Source organism: Cottoperca gobio, chromosome 17 (assembly GCF_900634415.1).
Source record: "Cottoperca gobio chromosome 17, fCotGob3.1, whole genome shotgun sequence".
Taxonomy (NCBI): Eukaryota; Metazoa; Chordata; class Actinopteri; order Perciformes; family Bovichtidae; genus Cottoperca; species Cottoperca gobio.
This window is the reverse complement of record NC_041371.1, coordinates 3545228-3551585: the sequence shown is the minus strand read 5'-3', so window position 1 is coordinate 3551585 and position 6358 is coordinate 3545228. Positions and strand designations below refer to the sequence as shown.

General features: G+C 31.4%; 1 protein-coding gene across 7 annotated transcripts in view; it reads left to right on the top strand.

Moving 5' to 3' along the window:
- Positions 1-5484: 5484 nt before the first annotated feature.
- LOC115022515 (rho GTPase-activating protein 12-like) overlaps positions 5485-6358 on the top strand; it is a 42715-nt gene continuing 41841 nt past the window's right edge. For 2 of the 7 annotated variants that reach the window (XM_029453515.1, XM_029453519.1), the window contains exon 1: positions 5486-5710. The gene's annotated coding sequence lies outside the window, so the exon portion shown is untranslated. Of the gene's footprint in view, positions 5711-5755; positions 5879-6358 lie in introns of those variants that run through there. The other 5 variants (XM_029453521.1, XM_029453520.1, XM_029453518.1 and 2 more) reach the window with 4 other exon arrangements.

Genomic DNA, 6358 nt, shown 5'->3' with positions numbered 1-6358 from the left:
AATATCATATAATATATATAATACACATTATATAAATAACACATATATTATTATATTCTATGTATTATATATGTGATATGTATCCGTATTATAATATGATATATCTATATATCTTAGTGCTGCTTATCTGAGGTGTCTCATATGTTTATCTCCTTAATGTGTACTCTCTCAATCATCATGTATATCTGGTCGTCTTATACTACGTGTTATCTCTGTATCTGTCTTATGTTACTATTATTGTCTTACAGATGCTCATGTCTATCTTGTGTGTGTAATATACGGTATATATGGTCTACTATACTATATATCTTGTGTTTTTTAATCTATATATATGTACTTTGATGTACTAGTTCTTTGTCACTGTTACGTATCTCTCGTCTATTCGATAGTGTCTACTCTACTCTGTATACTACTGTGTGTTCTATATGTTGTACTAACTTCAATGGTGTGTTTTCGTCTCTCTCTGTCTACTCCTCTCCGATATATCTCTTACCTAGATACTTTCTCGATGTTATTTGCTGGATACTCTTATGTATAGTACATTGTGACTACTATTATCTATACTATGGGTCTACTAATTTGTTCTGTCTACTCTGTCTCTACTCTCTACTCACCTGTAGTATTATGTCCTACTTATCTATACCTAAATCTACTACTGTACTTAACCTGTGTTGATTGTACTATTCCCTGCTGTCATCTACTGGATATCCTACTTGCATGTATCTTTCTCAGCCTCTGTCTTAATATTTCTGTTGTATCTTATCTACTGTGAGTCGTATGCTTATATATTTACGTTATGTATGTATAGTTTAGCTATATTGTTATGATCAAATATATGCTATGTTCGCTAGTATATGTCATAATGATTATGTCATGTGTGTGTGCCTATATTGATATTACTTATGCAGTTATATAGATCTATACTGCTCTCTCATACTGTTGCTATCATATAGTATATAATGTATTATCTATATAAATGTCAATTTTTTTTTCTATGCTGATTATACTTTGGTTATTATGTTATCTACTCTCTATATCTCATATATCTCTGTGTGTGATTACTACTTATATAGCTACTCTACTATTGTATATTACTATATATATACTATCATACATATATACTACTATATTGTGTATGTATTGTGTGTGTGGAGAGAGAGAGAGACAGAGACAGAGAGAGAGAGAGAGAGAGAGAGAGAGAGAGAAAATACACACAATATATATATAGAGAGAGAGAGAGAGAGATATTGTGTATATATATATACATACACAAACATTGAGAAATTATAAGAACAAAAGTGTGTAAAGAATATGTGGATTATACTACCTTATATAACAGTGTAAATAATAATGCTCAAAAATGATAATAAATGCAGTAAACCAAAGTACTGCACAGCTCCCAGTTTGGTGTGGAAGGACATGTAATCAATGCTAATATTCGTAATTAATGTTGGTTGCTACCTGTAACAGGTGTAAAGTATTTGGAGATTAGTGGGGCTCTTTAAATGGATTATTTTAATACGTGTGTTTCGTTACCAAGCAACCACGTGTGGAGGAACCAGCGGTTACCATGGTTACTCAGTGATTCAGTCAGAACTGAACATGTAACTTCTCCCTGTTGTGTAGCAACGGGTTTGTGTATCCAGTAGCGTATGTGTGACCACACAGATGTCTAATATTTGTCCGAAATAATAAAACGTTTCCTCCAGGACGTGAAACCAACGTTGAGCCTCAATTTTCTAAATATCCACAGTTTGCGTGGCGGGCGGACTGACTTCCGGCTCTCTGGTTGCCTGGCAACAGGTCGTGGCCAAGAAGCGGTCCGGAGCAACATTTCGCTGTTTGAACGGAATAAACAAACACTAGTGTACACTTCAGGGTTAATTAGTGAGCATTTTGTTATCTTTCAACAGAGCCAGGATAGTTCCGTATTTCAAAACTAAGGTACAAACATGATTAATTAAATTAAAATAATTTGTAATTGTAATTTTGTAATGTATCTGCAGCTGCAGTTTATAGCCGGTGGGGGGCCCTGATGGACGGTGTACTTGGTTTGGTCCCTTGAGGTCTCTGGCCATAGAGTACAGAATTAGACAGGAGCTCTCACTCTGAATGTATTTCCGAGTTAGTGGAAAATGCAAACATTACATTGCTAATGGATTGACATCAACAGTTTACCGGTAATACGTAAACAATATGTATTAAATAACGGGTATCAGTGTCGATGTAGGCCTAGCAGAATGGTCACTATGGTAACGCCAAAGATTGCTCCGCATATTCCTGGGAATCTGGCACCCGGATGATTATTTAGATTTACTTCGTCATTATTTGAGAAAGCTTCTCATTATTTTGAGATACTAAATCATAACTGAAAAAAGTTTCTCATTATTTTGATACACTAGTTCCTTATTTCGAGATACTAACTCATAATTTTGAGATACTAACTCATTATGAGATAATGTATTAATTTGAGATAACTCATTATACTGAGATAACTCATTATACTGAGATAATAACTCATTATACTGAGATAATAACTCATTATATTGAGATACTAACTCATTATATTGAGATAATAACTCATTATACTGAGATAATAACTCATTATACTGAGATATAACTCATTATACTGAGATAATAACTCATTATACTGAGATCATAACTCATTACATTGAGATAATAACTCATTATATTGAGATACTAACTCATTACTATTGAGATACTAACTCATTATATGAGATAATAACTCATTATATGAGATAATAACTCATTATATTGAGATAATAACTCATTATATTGAGATAATAACTCATTATATTGAGATAATAACTCATTATATTGAGATAATAACTCATTATATTGAGATAATAACTCATTATACTGAGATAATAACTCATTATATTGAGATAATAACTCATTATATTGAGATAATAACTCATTATATTGAGATAATAACTCATTATATTGAGATAATAACTCATTATATCTGAGATAATAACTCATTATACTGAGATAATACTCATTATATTGAGATAATAACTCATTATACTGAGATAATACTCATTATATTGAGATAATAACTAATTATATTGAGATAATAACTCATTATACTGAGATAATAACTCATTATATTGAGATAATAACTCATTATACTGAGATAATAACTCATTATACTGAGATAATAACTCATTATATTGAGATAATAACTCATTATATTGAGATAATAACTATATACTGAGATAATAACTCATTATCTGAGATAACTCACTAATTATATTGAGATAAAACTCATTATACTTGAGATAATAACTCATTATATTGAGATACTAACTCATTATACTGATGTAATAACTCATTATATTGAGATACTACCTCATTATATTTGAGATAAACTCATTATATTGAGAAACTAACTCATTATACTTGAGATACTAACTCATGATATTGAGATAACCATTATATTGAGATACTATCATTATACTGAGATACTACTCATTATACTGAGATACTAACTCATTATATTGAGATACTAACTCATTATATTGAGATCTACTCATATACTGAGATACTAACTCATATACTGAGATACTTAAATCTTATAACTTGAGATAACTCATTATACTTGAGATACTAACTCAATTATACTGAGATTAATAACTCATTATACTGAGATTAATAACTCATTATACTGAGATACTAACTCATTAGATTGAGATAACTGAGATACTAACTCATTATACTGAGATAATAACTCATTATATTGAGATAATAACTCATTATACTGAGATACTACTCATTATATTGAGATAACTCATTATACTGAGATAATAACTCATTATATTGAGATAATAACTCATTATACTGAGATACTAACTCATTATATTGAGATAATAACTCATTATACTGAGATACTAACTCATTATACTGAGATAATAACTCATTATATTGAGATAACTCATTATATTGAGATACTAACTCATTATATTGAGATAATAACTCATTATATTGAGATAATAACTCATTATATTGAGATAATAACTCATTATACTGAGATAATAACTCATTATACTTGAGATAATAACTCATTATATTGAGATAATAACTAATTATATTGAGATACTAACTCATTATTGAGATAATAACTAATTATATTGAGATAATAACTCATTATATTGAGATAATAACTCATTACATTGAGATAATAACTCATATATTGAGATACTAACTCATTATATTGAGATAATAACTCATATTGAGATAATAACTCATTATATTGAGATAATAACTCTTATATTGAGATAATAACTCATTATACTGAGATAATAACTCATTATATTGAGATAATAACTCATTATACTTGAGATAATAACTCATTATATTGAGATAATAACTCATTATATTGAGATAATAACTCATTATACTGAGATAATAACTCATTATACTGAGATAATAACTCATTATACTGAGATAATAACTCATTATACTGAGATAATAACTCATTATACTGAGATAATAACTCATTATACTGAGATAATAACTCATTATACTGAGATAATAACTCATTATATTGAGATAATAACTCATTATACTGAGATAATAACTCATTATACTGAGATAATAACTCATTATATTGAGATAATAACTCATTATACTGAGATAATAACTCATTATACTGAGATAATAACTCATTATATTGAGATAATAACTCATTATACTGAGATAATAACTCATTATATTGAGATACTAACTCATTATACTGAGATAATAACTCATTATACTGAGATAATAACTCATTATACTTGAGATAATAACTCATTATACTGAGATAATAACTCATTATACTGGAATAAATCTTTCGGAGATATACGACTCGATTATAAATAACTCATTATACTGAGAAATAACTAAATTATTGAGATAATCACTCTTTACTGAGATAATACTTCCCATTATACTGGATAATCTAACTCCATACTAATACTGACTAGTATAATAAACCATATTATATTGGATAATAACTCATTATACTGAGATATACTCAACTGAGCATATAAAATTATAGCCGGAGATGAAATAAATTTAGAGAGGATAACTAACTCATTATATGAAGTACTAACTCATTTACTGAGATAATAGACTCATTATACTGAGATAATAGCTCACTTATACTGGAGATCACTAATATATGAATATACTCATTGCTGAGATACTAACTCATTATACTGTAATCTTATATTGAGAATAACTCTAATGGATATTATTATCTGGAGATAATAACTCACTTATATGCAAAACTGTATACTGATAATAAACTCTTTGAATATACATATTCTGAGTATATTACTCATTATACTGAGATAATAACTCATTATACTGAGATACTAATGGTCGGAGTATGTCCTGACACAGAGGCGGAGTGATACCTCTGTCATTAGACGATCTCTGCACAAAGGTAGTTGCCAAAGTTGCTCGGGCAGGCGTGAGTCCGCGGGAGCGAGCACTGCTGTGGATTACACCGGCCAGGGAAGAGCAGGATGTACGGGAGCGCCGCTATCTGACAAACTTGACAAGCGGAGAACCAGCTTCACACGGTGGTCGGTCGGTCGACAGGAAAGTTTACGGGATTTGAACCTGAATAAGGAGCTCTGGAGTGTTCTTCTCCCCCCCCCCCCCCCCCCCCCCCCCGGAGTGTCCCACCCCAGCAGAGAAGGTACGTGAAGGTGCGGATGTTTGAGTGCGGCAGTGTTTGGGACACCGAGGAATGTTTAGCAGGAAAGCTAATTAGCTAGCTAATGTTAGCGACAGATTAGCCTCTGTAAATCAATACAGAGAGCCGCAACTCCGTGGTGAGACTACAACACGTCATGATAAGTTACAGGTAAGACTTTTACACCTTTCCTGAAGGAACACGAACGTCTTCCCATTTTGAATAAGTTCAGGAGAATGCTGTGCATACACCAGGAACTGTAAAGTGAACTAATCCCTGCAGGAATACTACAACACTCACAGAGGTGTGTATTTACATCCTCTTTGATTTGCACCATAAAGTTGCATTTGGGCAGCTGGTGAACTGGCACAGAAATGTTATTTACTGTCGGTTGTGTTCATTAGCTGTCAGCAGTAACATGAACCTGTCAGGGTGCAGCACTAAGCAGGTGACAGGTCGTTTAACGGATAATAACGCGCGTGAAAGTCGCACTATAAATCACAGTAGAGCTGGTTGATATAGTGTGTTGATCTTCTAAAGCAATCACTTATCTGCCAAGCCATTCCTATCATCATAAGACCCCAAAGAGTTGTCTTAAAACCAGCAATTACGAAGCTCTTACGTGCCTTTTATAACACAAATGATTAGTCA